The sequence below is a fragment of the Ambystoma mexicanum genome, chromosome 1p (assembly GCF_040938575.1).
Source record: "Ambystoma mexicanum isolate Mex_15411 chromosome 1p, UKY_AmexF1_1, whole genome shotgun sequence".
Lineage (NCBI taxonomy): Eukaryota > Metazoa > Chordata > Amphibia > Caudata > Ambystomatidae > Ambystoma > Ambystoma mexicanum.
The window spans coordinates 1,025,057,609-1,025,078,779 of NC_090921.1; the positions used below are offsets into that span (position 1 = coordinate 1,025,057,609).

Here is a 21,171-nt window from a genome sequence, read left to right on the forward strand (position 1 = left end):
TCTATTTTCAGTGATGAAATATAATATAATTATAAATTGTCTGTTATTTTACTTTCCAAGTATTTTACTTTCCAAGTATTCAATAAAATGTGCATTTGGAAAAAGTCCTTTGAGCCGGATTTGAACCAGCGACCGATGGATGCCTGTTTTACCACTACAGTCCTTCGCTCTACCAACTGAGCTATCAAAGGCATGATAAATCAACTCTAGCAAACTCAATGCGAGCTTCCACTTCAACCGTCGACTTGTAAACATCTCTTGCAATTCGTGCAAAATACTACAAATTTGGCTTGTGAGGTTCCCGAATTGAGTAAAAGCACATCAGTTCCCAATTAAAAAAATGACCCCCTCCGCAGTCGCCCGCATGTTACTGACCACCATACTAAGGGGGAAAAGTTGAAAGGCGGCGCCTCACAGGCCATCTCCTCAGAGTATTCAGCCCTGTTGGGCCTTGACAATATTTTAATATCTTGGATGGTGTATAGTGTTCTCTCATTTCCCTTGAGAAATCAAGATTGTCAAGGGGATTCTGCTGTTTTGCCAGTTCATAGCAAGAGATGGGGATCCAAAACACCTGACAGGAAACCAATGAAGATTCGTGTTGGACAGAAAAATAACGTGGCCACAGCCTCAAAGCAAAAGGCATCTATTTTCAGTGATGAAATATAATATAATTATAAATTATCTGTTATTTTACTTTCCAAGTATTTTACTTTCCAAGTATTCAATAAAATGTGCATTTGGCAAAAGTCCTTTGAGCCGGATTTGAACCAGCGACCTAAGGATGCCTGTTTTACCACTACAGTCCTCCGCTCTACCAACTGAGCTATCAAAGGCTTGGCAAATCAACTCTAGCAAACTCAATACGAGCTCCCACTTCAACCGTCGACTTGTAAACATCTCTTGCAATTCGTGCAAAATACTACAAATTTGGCTTGTGAGGTTCCCGAATTGAGTAAAAGCACATCAGTTCACAATTAAAAAAATGACCCCCTCCGCAGTCTCCCGCATGTTAATGACCACCATACTAAGGGGGAAAAGTTGAAAGGCGGCGCCTCACAGGCCATCTCCTCAGAGTATTCAGCCGTGTTGGGCCTTGACAATATTTTAATATCTTGGATGGTGTATAGTGTTCTCTCATTTCCCTTGAGAAATCAAGATTGTCAAGGGGATTCTGCTGTTTTGCCAGTTCATAGCAAGAGATGGGGATCCAAAACACCTGACAGGAAACCAATGAAGATTCGTGTTGGACAGAAAAATAACGTGGCCACAGCCTCAAAGCAAAAGGCATCTATTTTCAGTGATGAAATATAATATAATTATAAATTATCTGTTATTTTACTTTCCAAGTATTTTACTTTCCAAGTATTCAATAAAATGTGCATTTGGCAAAAGTCCTTTGAGCCGGATTTGAACCAGCGACCTAAGGATGCCTGTTTTACCACTACAGTCCTCCGCTCTACCAACTGAGCTATCAAAGGTTTGGCAAATCATCTCTAGCAAACTCAATACGAGCTTCCACTTCAACCGTCGACTTGTAAACATCTCTTGCAATTCGTGCAAAATACTACAAATTTGGCTTGTGAGGTTCCCGAATTGAGTAAAAGCACATCAGTTCACAATTAAAAAAATGACCCCCTCCGCAGTCGCCCGCATGTTACTGACCACCATACTAAGGGGGAAAAGTTGAAAGGCGGCACCTCACAGGCCATCTCCTCAGAGTATTCAGCCGCGTTGGGCCTTGACAATATTTTAATATCTTGGATGGTGTATAGTGTTCTCTCATTTCTCTTGAGAAATCAAGATTGTCAAGGGGATTCTGCTGTTTTGCCAGTTCATAGCAAGAGATGGGGATCCAAAACACCTCACAGGAAACCAATGAAGATTCGTGTTGGACAGAAAAATAACGTGGTCACAGCCTCAAAGCAAAAGGCATCTATTTTCAGTGATGAAATATAATATAATTATAAATTGTCTGTTATTTTACTTTCCAAGTATTTTACTTTCCAAGTATTCAATAAAATGTGCATTTGGCAAAAGTCCTTCGAGCCGGATTTGAACCAGCGACCTAAGGATGCCTGTTTTACCACTACAGTCCTCCACTCTACCAACTGAGCTATCGAAGGCTTGGCAAATCAGTCTCTAGCAAGCTCAATACGAGCTTCTACTTCAACCGTCCACATTCAAACATCTCTTGCAATTCGTGCAAAATACTACAAATTTGGCTTGTGAGGTTCCAGAATTGAGTAAAAGCACATCAGTTCACAATTAAAAAAATGACCCCCTCCGCAGTGTCCCGCATGTTACTGACCACCATACAAAGGAGGAAAAGTTGAAAGGCGGCGCCTCACAGGCCATCTCCTCAGAGTATTCATCAGTGTTCGGCCTTGACAATATTTTAATATCTTGGATGGTGTATAGTGTTCTCCCATTTCCCTTGAGAAATCAAGATTGTCAAGGGGATTCTGCTGTTTTGCCAGTTCATAGCAAGAGATGGGGATCCGAAACACCTCACAGGCAACCAATGAAGATTGGTGTTGGACAGAAACATAACGTGGCCACAGCCTCAAAGCAAAAGGCATCTATTTTCAGTGATGAAATATAATATAATTATAAATTGTCTGTTATTTTATTTTCCAAGTATTTCACTTTCCAAGTATTCAATAAAATTTGCATTTGGCAAAAGTCCTTCGAGCCGGATTTGAACCAGCGACCTAAGGATGCCTGTTTTATCACTACAGTCCTCCGCTCTACCAACTGAGCTATCGAAGGCTTGGCAAATCGTTCTCTAGCAAACTCAATACGAGCCTCCACTTCAACCGTCGACTTGTAAACATCTCTTGCAATTCGTGCAAAATACTACAAATTTGGCTTGTGACGTTCCCGAATTGAGTAAAAGCACATCAGTTCCCAATTAAAAAAATGACCCCCTCCGCAGTCTCCCGCATGTTACTGACCACCATACAAAGGAGGAAAAGTTGAAAGGCGGCGCCTCACAGGCCATCTCCTCAGAGTATTCATCAGTGTTCGGCCTTGACAATATTTTAATATCTTGGATGGTGTATAGTGTTCTCCCATTTCCCTTGATAAATCAAGATTGTCAAGGGGATTCTGCTGTTTTGTCAGTTCATAGCAAGAGATGGGGATCCAAAATACGTCACAGGAAACCAACGAAGATTGGTGTCGGACAGAAAAATAACGTGGCCACAGCCTCAAAGCAAAAGGCATCTATTTTCAGTGATGAAATATAATATAATTATAAATATTCTGTTCTTTTATTTTCCAAGTATTTTACTTTCCAAGTATTCAATAAAATTTGCATTTGGCAAAAGTCCTTCAAGCCGGATTTGAACCAGCAACCTAAGGATGGCTGTTTTACCACTACAGTCCTCCGCTCTACCAACTGAGCTTTCGAAGGCTTGGCAAATTATTCTCTAGCAAACTCAATACGAGCTTCCACTTCAACCGTCGACTTGTAAACATCTCTTGCAATTCGTGCAAAATACTACAAATTTGGCTTGTGAGGTTCCCGAATTGAGTAAAAGCACATCAGTTCCCAATTAAAAAAATTACCCCCTCCGCAGTCTCCCGCATGTTAATGACCACCATACTAAGGGGGAAAAGTTGAAAGGTGGCGCCTCACAGGCCATCTCCTCAGAGTATTCAGCCGTGTTGGGCCTTGACAATATTTTAATATCTTGGATGGTGTATAGTGTTCTCTCATTTCCCTTGAGAAATCAAGATTGTCAAGGGGATTCTGCTGTTTTGCCAGTTCATAGCAAGAGATGGGGATCAAAAACACCTGACAGGAAACCAATGAAGATTCGTGTTGGACAGAAAAATAACGTGGCCACAGCCTCAAAGCAAAAGGCATCTATTTTCAGTGATGAAATATAATATAATTATAAATTGTCTGTTATTTTACTTTCCAAGTATTTTACTTTCCAAGTATTCAATAAAATGTGCATTTGGCAAAAGTCCTTTGAGCCGGATTTGAACCAGCGACCGATGGATGCCTGTTTTACCACTACAGTCCTCCGCTCTACCAACTGAGCTATCAAAGGCATGATAAATCAACTCTAGCAAACTCAATACGAGCTTCCACTTCAACCGTCGACTTGTAAACATCTCTTGCAATTCGTGCAAAATACTACAAATTTGGCTTGTGAGGTTCCCGAATTGAGTAAAAGCACATCAGTTCCCAATTAAAAAAATGACCCCCTCCGCAGTCGCCCGCATGTTACTGACCACCATACTAAGGGGGAAAAGTTGAAAGGCGGCGCCTCACAGGCCATCTCCTCAGAGTATTCAGCCCTGTTGGGCCTTGACAATATTTTAATATCTTGGATGGTGTATAGTGTTCTCTCATTTCCCTTGAGAAATCAAGATTGTCAAGGGGATTCTGCTGTTTTGCCAGTTCATAGCAAGAGATGGGGATCCAAAACACCTGACAGGAAACCAATGAAGATTCGTGTTGGACAGAAAAATAACGTGGCCACAGCCTTAAAGCAAAAGGCATCTATTTTCAGTGATGAAATATAATATAATTATAAATTATCTGTTATTTTACTTTCCAAGTATTTTACTTTCCAAGTATTCAATAAAATGTGCATTTGGCAAAAGTCCTTTGAGCCGGATTTGAACCAGCGACCTAAGGATGCCTGTTTTACCACTACAGTCCTCCGCTCTACCAACTGAGCTATCAAAGGCTTGGCAAATCAACTCTAGCAAACTCAATACGAGCTTCCACTTCAACCGTCGACTTGTAAACATCTCTTGCAATTCGTGCAAAATACTACAAATTTGGCTTGTGAGGTTCCCGAATTGAGTAAAAGCACATCAGTTCACAATTAAAAAAATGACCCCCTCCGCAGTCGCCCGCATGTTACTGACCACCATACTAAGGGGGAAAAGTTTGTGCAAAATACTACAAATTTGGCTTGTGAGGTTCCCGAATTGAGTAAAAGCACATCAGTTCCCAATTAAAAAAATGACCCCCTCCGCAGTCGCCCGCATGTTACTGACCACCATACTTAGGGGGAAAAGTTGAAAGGCGGCGTCTCACAGGCCATCTCCTCAGAGTATTCAGCCCTGTTGGGCCTTGACAATATTTTAATATCTTGGATGGTGTATAGTGTTCTCTCATTTCCCTTGAGAAATCAAGATTGTCAAGGGGATTCTGCTGTTTTGCCAGTTCATAGCAAGAGATGGGGATCCAAAACACCTGACAGGAAACCAATGAAGATTCGTGTTGGACAGAAAAATAACGTGGCCACAGCCTCAAAGCAAAAGGCATCTATTTTCAGTGATGAAATATAATATAATTATAAATTATCTGTTATTTTACTTTCCAAGTATTTTACTTTCCAAGTATTCAATAAAATGTGCATTTGGCAAAAGTCCTTTGAGCCGGATTTGAACCAGCGACCTAAGGATGCCTGTTTTACCACTACAGTCCTCCGCTCTACCAACTGAGCTATCAAAGGCTTGGCAAACCAGCTCTAGCAAACTCAATACGAGCTTCCACTTCAACCGTCGACTTGTAAACATCTCTTGCAATTCGTGCAAAATACTACAAATTTGGCTTGTGAGGTTCCCGAATTGAGTAAAAGCACATCAGTTCACAATTAAAAAAATGACCCCCTCCGCAGTCGCCCGCATGTTACTGACCACCATACTAAGGGGGAAAAGTTGAAAGGCGGCACCTCACAGGCCATCTCCTCAGAGTATTCAGCCGCGTTGGGCGTTGACAATATTTTAATATCTTGGATGGTGTATAGTGTTCTCTCATTTCTCTTGAGAAATCAAGATTGTCAAGGGGATTCTGCTGTTTTGCCAGTTCATAGCAAGAGATGGGGATCCAAAACACCTCACAGGAAACCAATGAAGATTCGTGTTGGACAGAAAAATAACGTGGTCACAGCCTCAAAGCAAAAGGCATCTATTTTCAGTGATGAAATATGATATAATTATAAATTGTCTGTTATTTTACTTTCCAAGTATTTTACTTTCCAAGTATTCAATAAAATGTGCATTTGGCAAAAGTCCTTCGAGCCGGATTTGAACCAGCGACCTAAGGATGCCTGTTTTACCACTACAGTCCTCCGCTCTACCAACTGAGCTATCGAAGGCTTGGCAAATCAGTCTCTAGCAAGCTCAATACGAGCTTCTACTTCAACCGTCCACATTCAAACATCTCTTGCAATTCGTGCAAAATACTACAAATTTGGCTTGTGAGGTTCCCGAATTGAGTAAAAGCACATCAGTTCACAATTAAAAAAATGACCCCCTCCGCAGTGTCCCGCATGTTACTGACCACCATACAAAGGAGGAAAAGTTGAAAGGCGGCGCCTCACAGGCCATCTCCTCAGAGTATTCATCAGTGTTCGGCCTTGACAATATTTTAATATCTTGGATGGTGTATAGTGTTCTCCCATTTCCCTTGAGAAATCAAGATTGTCAAGGGGATTCTGCTGTTTTGCCAGTTCATAGCAAGAGATGGGGATCCGAAACACCTCACAGGCAACCAATGAAGATTGGTGTTGGACAGAAACATAACGTGGCCACAGCCTCAAAGCAAAAGGCATCTATTTTCAGTGATGAAATATAATATAATTATAAATTGTCTGTTATTTTATTTTCCAAGTATTTCACTTTCCAAGTATTCAATAAAATTTGCATTTGGCAAAAGTCCTTCGAGCCGGATTTGAACCAGCGACCTAAGGATGCCTGTTTTACCACTACAGTCCTCTCCTCTACCAACTGAGCTATCGAAGGCTTGGCAAATCAACTCTAGCAAACTGAATACGAGCTTCCACTTCAACCGTCGACTTGTAAACATCTCTTGCAATTCGTGCAAAATACTACAAATTTGGCTTGTGAGGTTCCCGAATTGAGTAAAAGCACATCAGTTCACAATTAAAAAAATGACCCCCTCCGCAGTCGCCCGCATGTTACTGACCACCATACTAAGGGGGAAAAGCTGAAAGGCGGCACCTCACAGGCCATCTCCTCAGAGTATTCAGCCGCGTTGGGCCTTGACAATATTTTAATATCTTGGATGGTGTATAGTGTTCTCTCATTTCTCTTGAGAAATCAAGATTGTCAAGGGGATTCTGCTGTTTTGCCAGTTCATAGCAAGAGATGGGGATCCAAAACACCTCACAGGAAACCAATGAAGATTCGTGTTGGACAGAAAAATAACGTGGTCACAGCCTCAAAGCAAAAGGCATCTATTTTCAGTGATGAAATATAATATAATTATAAATTGTCTGTTATTTTACTTTCCAAGTATTTTACTTTCCAAGTATTCAATAAAATGTGCATTTGGCAAAAGTCCTTCGAGCCGGATTTGAACCAGCGACCTAAGGATGCCTGTTTTACCACTACAGTCCTCAGCTCTACCAACTGAGCTATCGAAGGCTTGGCAAATCAGTCTCTAGCAAGCTCAATACGAGCTTCCACTTCAACCGTCGACATTCAAACATCTCTTGCAATTCGTGCAAAATACTACAAATTTGGCTTGTGAGGTTCCCGAATTGAGTAAAAGCACATCAGTTCCCAATTAAAAAAATGACCCCCTCCGCAGTCTCCCGCATGTTACTGACCACCATACAAAGGAGGAAAAGTTGAAAGGCGGCGCCTCACAAGCCATCTCCTCAGAGTATTCATCAGTGTTCGGCCTTGACAATATTTTAATATCTTGGATGGTGTATAGTGTTCTCCCATTTCCCTTGAGAAATCAAGATTGTCAAGGGGATTCTGCTGTTTTGTCAGTTCATAGCAAGAGATGGGGATCCAAAATACCTCACAGGAAACCAACGAAGATTGGTGTCGGACAGAAAAATAACGTGGCCACAGCCTCAAAGCAAAAGGCATCTATTTTCAGTGATGAAATACAATATAATTATAAATTGTCTGTTATTTTACTTTCCAAGTATTTTACTTTCCAAGTATTCAATAAAATGTGCATTTGGCAAAAGTCCTTCGAGCCGGATTTGAACCAGTGACCTAAGGATGCCTGTTTTACCACTACAGTCCTCCGCTCTACCAACTGAGCTATCGAAGGCTTGGCAAATCGTTCTCTAGCAAACTCAATACGAGCTTCCACTTCAACCGTCGACTTGTAAACATCTCTTGCAATTCGTGCAAAATACTACAAATTTGGCTTGTGACGTTCCCGAATTGAGTAAAAGCACATCAGTTCCCAATTAAAAAAATGACCCCCTCCGCAGTCTCCCGCATGTTACTGACCACCATACAAAGGAGGAAAAGTTGAAAGGCGGCGCCTCACAGGCCATCTCCTCAGAGTATTCATCAGTGTTCGGCCTTGACAATATTTTAATATCTTGGATGGTGTATAGTGTTCTCCCATTTCCCTTGATAAATCAAGATTGTCAAGGGGATTCTGCTGTTTTGTCAGTTCATAGCAAGAGATGGGGATCCAAAATACGTCACAGGAAACCAACGAAGATTGGTGTCGGACAGAAAAATAACGTGGCCACAGCCTCAAAGCAAAAGGCATCTATTTTCAGTGATGAAATATAATATAATTATAAATATTCTGTTATTTTATTTTCCAAGTATTTTACTTTCCAAGTATTCAATAAAATTTGCATTTGGCAAAAGTCCTTCAAGCCGGATTTGAACCAGCAACCTAAGGATGCTTGTTTTACCACTACAGTCCTCCGCTCTACCAACTGAGCTTTCGAAGGCTTGGCAAATTATTCTCTAGCAAACTCAATACGAGCTTCCACTTCAACCGTCGACTTGTAAACATCTCTTGCAATTCGTGCAAAATACTACAAATTTGGCTTGTGAGGTTCCCGAATTGAGTAAAAGCACATCAGTTCCCAATTAAAAAAATGACCCCCTCCGCAGTCGCCCGCATGTTACTGACCACCATACTAAGGGGGAAAAGTTGAAAGGTGGCGCCTCACAGGCCATCTCCTCAGAGTATTCAGCCCTGTTGGGCCTTGACAATATTTTAATATCTTGGATGGTGTATAGTGTTCTCTCATTTCCCTTGAGAAATCAAGATTGTCAAGGGGATTCTGCTGTTTTGCCAGTTCATAGCAAGAGATGGGGATCCAAAACACCTGACAGGAAACCAATGAAGATTCGTGTTGGACAGAAAAATAACGTGGCCACAGCCTCAAAGCAAAAGGCATCTATTTTCAGTGATGAAATATAATATAATTATAAATTATCTGTTATTTTACTTTCCAAGTATTTTACTTTCCAAGTATTCAATAAAATGTGCATTTGGCAAAAGTCCTTCGAGCCGGATTTGAACCAGCGACCTAAGGATGCCTGTTTTACCACTACAGTCCTCCGCTCTACCAACTGAGCTATCAAAGGCTTGGCAAATCAACTCTAGCAAACTCAATACGAGCTTCCACTTCAACCGTCGACTTGTAAACATCTCTTGCAATTCGTGCAAAATACTACAAATTTGGCTTGTGAGGTTCCCGAATTGAGTAAAAGCACATCAGTTCACAATTAAAAAAATGACCCCCTCCGCAGTCGCCCGCATGTTACTGACCACCATACTAAGGGGGAAAAGTTGAAAGGCGGCACCTCACAGGCCATCTCCTCAGAGTATTCAGCCGCGTTGGGCCTTGACAATATTTTAATATCTTGGATGGTGTATAGTGTTCTCTCATTTCTCTTGAGAAATCAAGATTGTCAAGGGGATTCTGCTGTTTTGCCAGTTCATAGCAAGAGATGGGGATCCAAAACACCTCACAGGAAACCAATGAAGATTCGTGTTGGACAGAAAAATAACGTGGTCACAGCCTCAAAGCAAAAGGCATCTATTTTCAGTGATGAAATATAATATAATTATAAATTGTCTGTTATTTTACTTTCCAAGTATTTTACTTTCCAAGTATTCAATAAAATGTGCATTTGGCAAAAGTCCTTCGAGCCGGATTTGAACCAGCGACCTAAGGATGCCTGTTTTACCACTACAGTCCTCCGCTCTACCAACTGAGCTATCGAAGGCTTGGCAAATCAGACTCTAGCAAGCTCAATACGAGCTTCTACTTCAACCGTCCACATTCAAACATCTCTTGCAATTCGTGCAAAATACTACAAATTTGGCTTGTGAGGTTCCCGAATTGAGTAAAAGCACATCAGTTCACAATTAAAAAAATGACCCCCTCCGCAGTGTCCCGCATGTTACTGACCACCATACAAAGGAGGAAAAGTTGAAAGGCGGCGCCTCACAGGCCATCTCCTCAGAGTATTCATCAGTGTTCGGCCTTGACAATATTTTAATATCTTGGATGGTGTATAGTGTTCTCCCATTTCCCTTGAGAAATCAAGATTGTCAAGGGGATTCTGCTGTTTTGCCAGTTCATAGCAAGAGATGGGGATCCGAAACACCTCACAGGCAACCAATGAAGATTGGTGTTGGACAGAAACATAACGTGGCCACAGCCTTAAAGCAAAAGGCATCTATTTTCAGTGATGAAATATAATATAATTATAAATTGTCTGTTATTTTATTTTCCAAGTATTTCACTTTCCAAGTATTCAATAAAATTTGCATTTGGCAAAAGTCCTTCGAGCCGGATTTGAACCAGCGACCTAAGGATGCCTGTTTTACCACTACAGTCCTCCGCTCTACCAACTGAGCTTTCGAAGGCTTGGCAAATCAATCTCTAGCAAACTCAATACGAGCTTCCACTTCAACCGTCGACTTGTAAACATCTCTTGCAATTCGTGCAAAATACTACAAATTTGGCTTGTGAGGTTCCCGAATTGAGTAAAAGCACATCAGTTCCCAATTAAAAAAATGACCCCCTCCGCAGTCTCCCGCATGTTAATGACCACCATACTAAGGGGGAAAAGTTGAAAGGCGGCGCCTCACAGGCCATCTCCTCAGAGTATTCAGCCGTGTTGGGCCTTGACAATATTTTAATATCTTGGATGGTGTATAGTGTTCTCTCATTTCCCTTGAGAAATCAAGATTGTCAAGGGGATTCTGCTGTTTTGCCAGTTCATAGCAAGAGATGGGGATCCAAAACACCTGACAGGAAACCAATGAAGATTCGTGTTGGACAGAAAAATAACGTGGCCACAGCCTCAAAGCAAAAGGCATCTATTTTCAGTGATGAAATATAATATAATTATAAATTGTCTGTTATTTTACTTTCCAAGTATTTTACTTTCCAAGTATTCAATAAAATGTGCATTTGGCAAAAGTCCTTTGAGCCGGATTTGAACCAGCGACCTACAGATGCCTGTTTTACCACTACAGTCCTCCGCTCTACCAACTGAGCTATCAAAGGCATGACAAATCAACTCTAGCAAACTCAATACGAGCTTCCACTTCAACCGTCGACTTGTAAACATCTCTTGCAATTCGTGCAAAATACTACAAATTTGGCTTGTGAGGTTCCCGAATTGAGTAAAAGCACATCAGTTCCCAATTAAAAAAATGACCCCCTCCGCAGTCGCCCGCATGTTACTGACCACCATACTAAGGGGGAAAAGTTGAAAGGTGGCGCCTCACAGGCCATCTCCTCAGAGTATTCAGCCCTGTTGGGCCTTGACAATATTTTAATATCTTGGATGGTGTATAGTGTTCTCTCATTTCCCTTGAGAAATCAAGATTGTCAAGGGGATTCTGCTGTTTTGCCAGTTCATAGCAAGAGATGGGGATCCAAAACACCTGACAGGAAACCAATGAAGATTCGTGTTGGACAGAAAAATAACGTGGCCACAGCCTCAAAGCAAAAGGCATCTATTTTCAGTGATGAAATATAATATAATTATAAATTATCTGTTATTTTACTTTCCAAGTATTTTACTTTCCAAGTATTCAATAAAATGTGCATTTGGCAAAAGTCCTTTGAGCCGGATTTGAACCAGCGACCTAAGGATGCCTGTTTTACCACTACAGTCCTCCACTCTACCAACTGAGCTATCAAAGGCTTGGCAAATCATCTCTAGCAAACTCAATACGAGCTTCCACTTCAACCGTCGACTTGTAAACATCTCTTGCAATTCGTGCAAAATACTACAAATTTGGCTTGTGAGGTTCCCAAATTGAGTAAAAGCACATCAGTTCACAATTAAAAAAATGACCCCCTCCGCAGTCGCCCGCATGTTACTGACCACCATACTAAGGGGGAAAAGTTCGTGCAAAATACTACAAATTTGGCTTGTGAGGTTCCCGAATTGAGTAAAAGCACATCAGTTCCCAATTAAAAAAATGACCCCCTCCGCAGTCGCCCGCATGTTACTGACCACCATACTTAGGGGGAAAAGTTGAAAGGCGGCGTCTCACAGGCCATCTCCTCAGAGTATTCAGCCCTGTTGGGCCTTGACAATATTTTAATATCTTGGATGGTGTATAGTGTTCTCTCATTTCCCTTGAGAAATCAAGATTGTCAAGGGGATTCTGCTGTTTTGCCAGTTCATAGCAAGAGATGGGGATCCAAAACACCTGACAGGAAACCAATGAAGATTCGTGTTGGACAGAAAAATAACGTGGCCACAGCCTCAAAGCAAAAGGCATCTATTTTCAGTGATGAAATATAATATAATTATAAATTATCTGTTATTTTACTTTCCAAGTATTTTACTTTCCAAGTATTCAATAAAATGTGCATTTGGCAAAAGTCCTTCGAGCCGGATTTGAACCAGCGACCTAAGGATGCCTGTTTTACCACTACAGTCCTCCGCTCTACCAACTGAGCTATCAAAGGCTTGGCAAATCAACTCTAGCAAACTCAATACGAGCTTCCACTTCAACCGTCGACTTGTAAACATCTCTTGCAATTCGTGCAAAATACTACAAATTTGGCTTGTGAGGTTCCCGAATTGAGTAAAAGCACATCAGTTCACAATTAAAAAAATGACCCCCTCCGCAGTCGCCCGCATGTTACTGACCACCATACTAAGGGGGAAAAGTTGAAAGGCGGCACCTCACAGGCCATCTCCTCAGAGTATTCAGCCGCGTTGGGCCTTGACAATATTTTAATATCTTGGATGGTGTATAGTGTTCTCTCATTTCTCTTGAGAAATCAAGATTGTCAAGGGGATTCTGCTGTTTTGCCAGTTCATAGCAAGAGATGGGGATCCAAAACACCTCACAGGAAACCAATGAAGATTCGTGTTGGACAGAAAAATAACGTGGTCACAGCCTCAAAGCAAAAGGCATCTATTTTCAGTGATGAAATATAATATAATTATAAATTGTCTGTTATTTTATTTTCCAAGTATTTCACTTTCCAAGTATTCAATAAAATTTGCATTTGGCAAAAGTCCTTCGAGCCGGATTTGAACCAGCGACCTAAGGATGCCTGTTTTACCACTACAGTCCTCCGCTCTACCAACTGAGCTTTCGAAGGCTTGGCAAATCAATCTCTAGCAAACTCAATACGAGCTTCCACTTCAACCGTCGACTTGTAAACATCTCTTGCAATTCGTGCAAAATACTACAAATTTGGCTTGTGAGGTTCCCGAATTGAGTAAAAGCACATCAGTTCCCAATTAAAAAAATGACCCCCTCCGCAGTCTCCCGCATGTTAATGACCACCATACTAAGGGGGAAAAGTTGAAAGGCGGCGCCTCACAGGCCATCTCCTCAGAGTATTCAGCCGTGTTGGGCCTTGACAATATTTTAATATCTTGGATGGTGTATAGTGTTCTCTCATTTCCCTTGAGAAATCAAGATTGTCAAGGGGATTCTGCTGTTTTGCCAGTTCATAGCAAGAGATGGGGATCCAAAACACCTGACAGGAAACCAATGAAGATTCGTGTTGGACAGAAAAATAACGTGGCCACAGCCTCAAAGCAAAAGGCATCTATTTTCAGTGATGAAATATAATATAATTATAAATTGTCTGTTATTTTACTTTCCAAGTATTTTACTTTCCAAGTATTCAATAAAATGTGCATTTGGCAAAAGTCCTTTGAGCCGGATTTGAACCAGCGACCTACAGATGCCTGTTTTACCACTACAGTCCTCCGCTCTACCAACTGAGCTATCAAAGGCATGACAAATCAACTCTAGCAAACTCAATACGAGCTTCCACTTCAACCGTCGACTTGTAAACATCTCTTGCAATTCGTGCAAAATACTACAAATTTGGCTTGTGAGGTTCCCGAATTGAGTAAAAGCACATCAGTTCCCAATTAAAAAAATGACCCCCTCCGCAGTCGCCCGCATGTTACTGACCACCATACTAAGGGGGAAAAGTTGAAAGGTGGCGCCTCACAGGCCATCTCCTCAGAGTATTCAGCCCTGTTGGGCCTTGACAATATTTTAATATCTTGGATGGTGTATAGTGTTCTCTCATTTCCCTTGAGAAATCAAGATTGTCAAGGGGATTCTGCTGTTTTGCCAGTTCATAGCAAGAGATGGGGATCCAAAACACCTGACAGGAAACCAATGAAGATTCGTGTTGGACAGAAAAATAACGTGGCCACAGCCTCAAAGCAAAAGGCATCTATTTTCAGTGATGAAATATAATATAATTATAAATTATCTGTTATTTTACTTTCCAAGTATTTTACTTTCCAAGTATTCAATAAAATGTGCATTTGGCAAAAGTCCTTTGAGCCGGATTTGAACCAGCGACCTAAGGATGCCTGTTTTACCACTACAGTCCTCCACTCTACCAACTGAGCTATCAAAGGCTTGGCAAATCATCTCTAGCAAACTCAATACGAGCTTCCACTTCAACCGTCGACTTGTAAACATCTCTTGCAATTCGTGCAAAATACTACAAATTTGGCTTGTGAGGTTCCCAAATTGAGTAAAAGCACATCAGTTCACAATTAAAAAAATGACCCCCTCCGCAGTCGCCCGCATGTTACTGACCACCATACTAAGGGGGAAAAGTTCGTGCAAAATACTACAAATTTGGCTTGTGAGGTTCCCGAATTGAGTAAAAGCACATCAGTTCCCAATTAAAAAAATGACCCCCTCCGCAGTCGCCCGCATGTTACTGACCACCATACTTAGGGGGAAAAGTTGAAAGGCGGCGTCTCACAGGCCATCTCCTCAGAGTATTCAGCCCTGTTGGGCCTTGACAATATTTTAATATCTTGGATGGTGTATAGTGTTCTCTCATTTCCCTTGAGAAATCAAGATTGTCAAGGGGATTCTGCTGTTTTGCCAGTTCATAGCAAGAGATGGGGATCCAAAACACCTGACAGGAAACCAATGAAGATTCGTGTTGGACAGAAAAATAACGTGGCCACAGCCTCAAAGCAAAAGGCATCTATTTTCAGTGATGAAATATAATATAATTATAAATTATCTGTTATTTTACTTTCCAAGTATTTTACTTTCCAAGTATTCAATAAAATGTGCATTTGGCAAAAGTCCTTCGAGCCGGATTTGAACCAGCGACCTAAGGATGCCTGTTTTACCACTACAGTCCTCCGCTCTACCAACTGAGCTATCAAAGGCTTGGCAAATCAACTCTAGCAAACTCAATACGAGCTTCCACTTCAACCGTCGACTTGTAAACATCTCTTGCAATTCGTGCAAAATACTACAAATTTGGCTTGTGAGGTTCCCGAATTGAGTAAAAGCACATCAGTTCACAATTAAAAAAATGACCCCCTCCGCAGTCGCCCGCATGTTACTGACCACCATACTAAGGGGGAAAAGTTGAAAGGCGGCACCTCACAGGCCATCTCCTCAGAGTATTCAGCCGCGTTGGGCCTTGACAATATTTTAATATCTTGGATGGTGTATAGTGTTCTCTCATTTCTCTTGAGAAATCAAGATTGTCAAGGGGATTCTGCTGTTTTGCCAGTTCATAGCAAGAGATGGGGATCCAAAACACCTCACAGGAAACCAATGAAGATTCGTGTTGGACAGAAAAATAACGTGGTCACAGCCTCAAAGCAAAAGGCATCTATTTTCAGTGATGAAATATAATATAATTATAAATTGTCTGTTATTTTACTTTCCAAGTATTTTACTTTCCAAGTATTCAATAAAATGTGCATTTGGCAAAAGTCCTTCGAGCCGGATTTGAACCAGCGACCTAAGGATGCCTGTTTTACCACTACAGTCCTCCGCTCTACCAACTGAGCTATCGAAGGCTTGGCAAATCAGACTCTAGCAAGCTCAATACGAGCTTCTACTTCAACCGTCCACATTCAAACATCTCTTGCAATTCGTGCAAAATACTACAAATTTGGCTTGTGAGGTTCCCGAATTGAGTAAAAGCACATCAGTTCACAATTAAAAAAATGACCCCCTCCGCAGTGTCCCGCATGTTACTGACCACCATACAAAGGAGGAAAAGTTGAAAGGCGGCGCCTCACAGGCCATCTCCTCAGAGTATTCATCAGTGTTCGGCCTTGACAATATTTTAATATCTTGGATGGTGTATAGTGTTCTCCCATTTCCCTTGAGAAATCAAGATTGTCAAGGGGATTCTGCTGTTTTGCCAGTTCATAGCAAGAGATGGGGATCCGAAACACCTCACAGGCAACCAATGAAGATTGGTGTTGGACAGAAACATAACGTGGCCACAGCCTCAAAGCAAAAGGCATCTATTTTCAGTGATGAAATATAATATAATTATAAATTGTCTGTTATTTTATTTTCCAAGTATTTCACTTTCCAAGTATTCAATAAAATTTGCATTTGGCAAAAGTCCTTCGAGCCGGATTTGAACCAGCGACCTAAGGATGCCTGTTTTACCACTACAGTCCTCCGCTCTACCAACTGAGCTTTCGAAGGCTTGGCAAATCAATCTCTAGCAAACTCAATACGAGCTTCCACTTCAACCGTCGACTTGTAAACATCTCTTGCAATTCGTGCAAAATACTACAAATTTGGCTTGTGAGGTTCCCGAATTGAGTAAAAGCACATCAGTTCCCAATTAAAAAAATGACCCCCTCCGCAGTCTCCCGCATGTTAATGACCACCATACTAAGGGGGAAAAGTTGAAAGGCGGCGCCTCACAGGCCATCTCCTCAGAGTATTCAGCCGTGTTGGGCCTTGACAATATTTTAATATCTTGGATGGTGTATAGTGTTCTCTCATTTCCCTTGAGAAATCAAGATTGTCAAGGGGATTCTGCTGTTTTGCCAGTTCATAGCAAGAGATGGGGATCCAAAACACCTGACAGGAAACCAATGAAGATTCGTGTTGGACAGAAAAATAACGTGGCCACAGCCTCAAAGCAAAAGGCATCTATTTTCAGTGATGAAATATAATATAATTATAAATTGTCTGTTATTTTACTTTCCAAGTATTTTACTTTCCAAGTATTCAATAAAATGTGCATTTGGCAAAAGTCCTTTGAGCCGGATTTGAACCAGCGACCTACAGATGCCTGTTTTACCACTACAGTCCTCCGCTCTACCAACTGAGCTATCAAAGGCATGACAAATCAACTCTAGCAAACTCAATACGAGCTTCCACTTCAACCGTCGACTTGTAAACATCTCTTGCAATTCGTGCAAAATACTACAAATTTGGCTTGTGAGGTTCCCGAATTGAGTAAAAGCACATCAGTTCACAATTTAAAAAATGACCCCCTCCGCAGTCGCCCGCATGTTACTGACCACCATACTAAGGGGGAAAAGTTGAAAGGCGGCGCCTCACAGGCCATCTCCTCAGAGTATTCAGCCCTGTTGGGCCTTGACAATATTTTAATATCTTGGATGGTGTATAGTGTTCTCTCATTTCCCTTGAGAAATCAAGATTGTCAAGGGGATTCTGCTGTTTTGCCAGTTCATAGCAAGAGATGGGGATCAAAAACACCTGACAGGAAACCAATGAAGATTCGTGTTGGACAGAAAAATAACGTGGCCACAGCCTCAAAGCAAAAGGCATCTATTTTCAGTGATGAAATATAATATAATTATAAATTGTCTGTTATTTTACTTTCCAAGTATTTTACTTTCCAAGTATTCAATAAAATGTGCATTTGGCAAAAGTCCTTTGAGCCGGATTTGAACCAGCGACCTAAGGATGCCTGTTTTACCACTACAGTCATCCGCTCTACCAACTGAGCTATCGAAGGCTTGGCAAATCAGTCTCTAGCAAGCTCAATGCGAGCTTCAACTTCAACCGTCGACATTCAAACATCTCTTGCAATTCGTGCAAAATACTACAAATTTGGCTTGTGAGGTTCCCGAATTGAGTAAAAGCACATCAGTTCACAATTAAAAAATGACCCCCTCCGCAGTGTCCCGCATGTTACTGACCACCATACAAAGGAGGAAAAGTTGAAAGGCGGCGCCTCACAGGCCATCTCCTCAGAGGATTCATCAGTGTTCGGCCTTGACAATATTTTAATATCTTGGATGGTGTATAGTGTTCTCCCATTTCCCTTGAGAAATCAAGATTGTCAAGGGGATTCTGCTGTTTTGTCAGTTCATAGCAAGAGATGGGGATCCAAAATACCTCACAGGAAACCAACGAAGATTGGTGTCGGACAGAAAAATAACGTGGCCACAGCCTCAAAGCAAAAGGCATCTATTTTCAGTGATGAAATATAATATAATTATAAATTGTCTGTTATTTTACTTTCCAAGTATTTTACTTTCCAAGTATTCAATACAATGTGCATTTGGCAAAAGTCCTTCGAGCCGGATTTGAAACAGCGACCTAAGGATGCCTGTTTTACCACTACAGTCCCACGCTCTACCAACTGAGCTATCGAAGGCTTGGCAAATCGTTCTCTAGCAAACTCAATACGAGCTTCCACTTCAACCGTCGACTTGTAAACATCTCTTGCAATTCGTGCAAAATACTACAAATTTGGCTTGTGAGGTTCCCGAATTGAGTAAAAGCACATCAGTTCCCAATTAAAAAAATGACCCCCTCCGCAGTCTCCCGCATGTTAATGACCACCATACTAAGGGGGAAAAGTTGAAAGGCGGCGCCTCACAGGCCATCTCCTCAGAGTATTCAGCCGTGTTGGGCCTTGACAATATTTTAATATCTTGGATGGTGTATCGTGTTCTCTCATTTCCCTTGAGAAATCAAGATTGTCAAGGGGATTCTGCTGTTTTGCCAGTTCATAGCAAGAGATGGGGATCCAAAACACCTGACAGGAAACCAATGAAGATTCGTGTTGGACAGAAAAATAACGTGGCCACAGCCTCAAAGCAAAAGGCATCTATTTTCAGTGATGAAATATAATATAATTATAAATTATCTGTTATTTTACTTTCCAAGTATTTTACTTTCCAAGTATTCAATAAAATGTGCATTTGGCAAAAGTCCTTTGAGCCGGATTTGAACCAGCGACCTAAGGATGCCTGTTTTACCACTACAGTCCTCCGCTCTACCAACTGAGCTATCAAAGGCTTGGTAAATCAACTCTAGCAAACTCAATACGAGCTTCCACTTCAACCGTCGACTTGTAAACATCTCTTGCAATTCGTGCAAAATACTACAAATTTGGCTTGTGAGGTTCCCGAATTGAGTAAAAGCACATCAGTTCCCAATTAAAAAAATGACCCCCTCCGCAGTCTCCCGCATGTTAATGACCACCATACTAAGGGGGAAAAGTTGAAAGGCGGCGCCTCACAGGCCATCTCCTCAGAGTATTCAGCCGTGTTGGGCCTTGACAATATTTTAATATCTTGGATGGTGTATAGTGTTCTCTCATTTCCCTTGAGAAATCAAGATTGTCAAGGGGATTCTGCTGTTTTGCCAGTTCATAGCAAGAGATGGGGATCCAAAACACCTGACAGGAAACCAATGAAGATTCGTGTTGGACAGAAAAATAACGTGGCCACAGCCTCAAAGCAAAAGGCATCTATTTTCAGTGATGAAATATAATATAATTATAAATTATCTGTTATTTTACTTTCCAAGTATTTTACTTTCCAAGTATTCAATAAAATGTGCATTTGGCAAAAGTCCTTTGAGCCGGATTTGAACCAGCGACCTAAGGATGCCTGTTTTACCACTACAGTCCTCCGCTCTACCAACTGAGCTATCAAAGGCTTGGCAAATCAACTCTAGCAAACTCAATACGAGCTTCCACTTCAACCGTCGACTTGTAAACATCTCTTGCAATTCGTGCAAAATACTACAAATTTGGCTTGTGAGGTTCCCGAATTGAGTAAAAGCACATCAGTTCACAATTAAAAAAATGACCCCCTCCGCAGTCGCCCGCATGTTACTGACCACCATACTAAGGGGGAAAAGTTGAAAGGCGGCACCTCACAGGCCATCTCCTCAGAGTATTCAGCCGCGTTGGGCCTTGACAATATTTTAATATCTTGGATGGTGTATAGTGTTCTCTCATTTCTCTTGAGAAATCAAGATTGTCAAGGGGATTCTGCTGTTTTGCCAGTTCATAGCAAGAGATGGGGATCCAAAACACCTCACAGGAAACCAATGAAGATTTGTGTTGGACAGAAAAATAACGTGGTCACAGCCTCAAAGCAAAAGGCATCTATTTTCAGTGATGAAATATAATATAATTATAAATTGTCTGTTATTTTACTTTCCAAGTATTTTACTTTCCAAGTATTCAATAAAATGTGCATTTGGCAAAAGTCCTTCGAGCCGGATTTGAACCAGCGACCTAAGGATGCCTGTTTTACCACTACAGTCCTCCCCTCTATCAACTGAGCTATCGAAGGCTTGGCAAATCAGTCTCTAGCAAGCTCAATACGAGCTTCTACTTCAACCGTCCACATTCAAACATCTCTTGCAATTCGTGCAAAATACTACAAATTTGGCTTGTGAGGTTCCCGAATTGAGTAAAAGCACATCAGTTCACAATTAAAAAAATGACCCCCTCCGCAGTGTCCCGCATGTTACTGACCACCATACAAAGGAGGAAAAGTTGAAAGGCGGCGCCTCACAGGCCATCTCCTCAGAGTATTCATCAGTGTTCGGCCTTGACAATATTTTAATATCTTGGATGGTGTATAGTGTTCTCCCATTTCCCTTGAGAAATCAAGATTGTCAAGGGGATTCTGCTGTTTTGCCAGTTCATAGCAAGAGATGGGGATCCGAAACACCTCACAGGCAACCAATGAAGATTGGTGTTGGACAGAAACATAACGTGGCCACAGCCTCAAAGCAAAAGGCATCTATTTTCAGTGATGAAATATAATATAATTATAAATTGTCTGTTATTTTACTTTCCAAGTATTTCACTTTCCAAGTATTCAATAAAATTTGCATTTGGCAAAAGTCCTTCGAGCCGGATT

General features: G+C 41.3%; 17 non-coding genes across 17 annotated transcripts; all 17 read right to left on the minus strand.

Annotated features, from left to right (window-relative positions):
- Window positions 1–750: 750 nt before the first annotated feature.
- On the minus strand, window positions 751–836 carry TRNAY-GUA (transfer RNA tyrosine (anticodon GUA)). The gene is given in 2 exon segments: window positions 751–786; window positions 800–836. It is a non-coding gene; the product is annotated as a tRNA-Tyr (tRNA).
- A 559-nt stretch (window positions 837–1,395) lies between these two features.
- TRNAY-GUA (transfer RNA tyrosine (anticodon GUA)) lies at window positions 1,396–1,481 on the minus strand. The gene is given in 2 exon segments: window positions 1,396–1,431; window positions 1,445–1,481. It is a non-coding gene; the product is annotated as a tRNA-Tyr (tRNA).
- A 559-nt stretch (window positions 1,482–2,040) lies between these two features.
- Window positions 2,041–2,126, minus strand: TRNAY-GUA (transfer RNA tyrosine (anticodon GUA)). Its single transcript is given in 2 exon segments — window positions 2,041–2,076; window positions 2,090–2,126. It is a non-coding gene; the product is annotated as a tRNA-Tyr (tRNA).
- Window positions 2,127–2,686: 560 nt separating this feature from the next.
- On the minus strand, window positions 2,687–2,772 carry TRNAY-GUA (transfer RNA tyrosine (anticodon GUA)). The gene is given in 2 exon segments: window positions 2,687–2,722; window positions 2,736–2,772. It is a non-coding gene; the product is annotated as a tRNA-Tyr (tRNA).
- Window positions 2,773–4,623: 1,851 nt separating this feature from the next.
- TRNAY-GUA (transfer RNA tyrosine (anticodon GUA)) lies at window positions 4,624–4,709 on the minus strand. Its single transcript is given in 2 exon segments — window positions 4,624–4,659; window positions 4,673–4,709. It is a non-coding gene; the product is annotated as a tRNA-Tyr (tRNA).
- Window positions 4,710–5,400: 691 nt separating this feature from the next.
- On the minus strand, window positions 5,401–5,486 carry TRNAY-GUA (transfer RNA tyrosine (anticodon GUA)). The gene is given in 2 exon segments: window positions 5,401–5,436; window positions 5,450–5,486. It is a non-coding gene; the product is annotated as a tRNA-Tyr (tRNA).
- Window positions 5,487–6,045: 559 nt separating this feature from the next.
- On the minus strand, window positions 6,046–6,131 carry TRNAY-GUA (transfer RNA tyrosine (anticodon GUA)). Its single transcript is given in 2 exon segments — window positions 6,046–6,081; window positions 6,095–6,131. It is a non-coding gene; the product is annotated as a tRNA-Tyr (tRNA).
- A 1,205-nt stretch (window positions 6,132–7,336) lies between these two features.
- TRNAY-GUA (transfer RNA tyrosine (anticodon GUA)) lies at window positions 7,337–7,422 on the minus strand. The gene is given in 2 exon segments: window positions 7,337–7,372; window positions 7,386–7,422. It is a non-coding gene; the product is annotated as a tRNA-Tyr (tRNA).
- Window positions 7,423–9,274: 1,852 nt separating this feature from the next.
- Window positions 9,275–9,360, minus strand: TRNAY-GUA (transfer RNA tyrosine (anticodon GUA)). Its single transcript is given in 2 exon segments — window positions 9,275–9,310; window positions 9,324–9,360. It is a non-coding gene; the product is annotated as a tRNA-Tyr (tRNA).
- Window positions 9,361–9,919: 559 nt separating this feature from the next.
- TRNAY-GUA (transfer RNA tyrosine (anticodon GUA)) lies at window positions 9,920–10,005 on the minus strand. The gene is given in 2 exon segments: window positions 9,920–9,955; window positions 9,969–10,005. It is a non-coding gene; the product is annotated as a tRNA-Tyr (tRNA).
- A 1,851-nt stretch (window positions 10,006–11,856) lies between these two features.
- TRNAY-GUA (transfer RNA tyrosine (anticodon GUA)) lies at window positions 11,857–11,942 on the minus strand. The gene is given in 2 exon segments: window positions 11,857–11,892; window positions 11,906–11,942. It is a non-coding gene; the product is annotated as a tRNA-Tyr (tRNA).
- Window positions 11,943–12,633: 691 nt separating this feature from the next.
- TRNAY-GUA (transfer RNA tyrosine (anticodon GUA)) lies at window positions 12,634–12,719 on the minus strand. Its single transcript is given in 2 exon segments — window positions 12,634–12,669; window positions 12,683–12,719. It is a non-coding gene; the product is annotated as a tRNA-Tyr (tRNA).
- Window positions 12,720–14,569: 1,850 nt separating this feature from the next.
- TRNAY-GUA (transfer RNA tyrosine (anticodon GUA)) lies at window positions 14,570–14,655 on the minus strand. The gene is given in 2 exon segments: window positions 14,570–14,605; window positions 14,619–14,655. It is a non-coding gene; the product is annotated as a tRNA-Tyr (tRNA).
- Window positions 14,656–15,346: 691 nt separating this feature from the next.
- On the minus strand, window positions 15,347–15,432 carry TRNAY-GUA (transfer RNA tyrosine (anticodon GUA)). Its single transcript is given in 2 exon segments — window positions 15,347–15,382; window positions 15,396–15,432. It is a non-coding gene; the product is annotated as a tRNA-Tyr (tRNA).
- A 559-nt stretch (window positions 15,433–15,991) lies between these two features.
- Window positions 15,992–16,077, minus strand: TRNAY-GUA (transfer RNA tyrosine (anticodon GUA)). Its single transcript is given in 2 exon segments — window positions 15,992–16,027; window positions 16,041–16,077. It is a non-coding gene; the product is annotated as a tRNA-Tyr (tRNA).
- Window positions 16,078–19,219: 3,142 nt separating this feature from the next.
- On the minus strand, window positions 19,220–19,305 carry TRNAY-GUA (transfer RNA tyrosine (anticodon GUA)). The gene is given in 2 exon segments: window positions 19,220–19,255; window positions 19,269–19,305. It is a non-coding gene; the product is annotated as a tRNA-Tyr (tRNA).
- Window positions 19,306–19,864: 559 nt separating this feature from the next.
- On the minus strand, window positions 19,865–19,950 carry TRNAY-GUA (transfer RNA tyrosine (anticodon GUA)). The gene is given in 2 exon segments: window positions 19,865–19,900; window positions 19,914–19,950. It is a non-coding gene; the product is annotated as a tRNA-Tyr (tRNA).
- Between the last annotated feature and the right edge of the window lie 1,221 nt (window positions 19,951–21,171).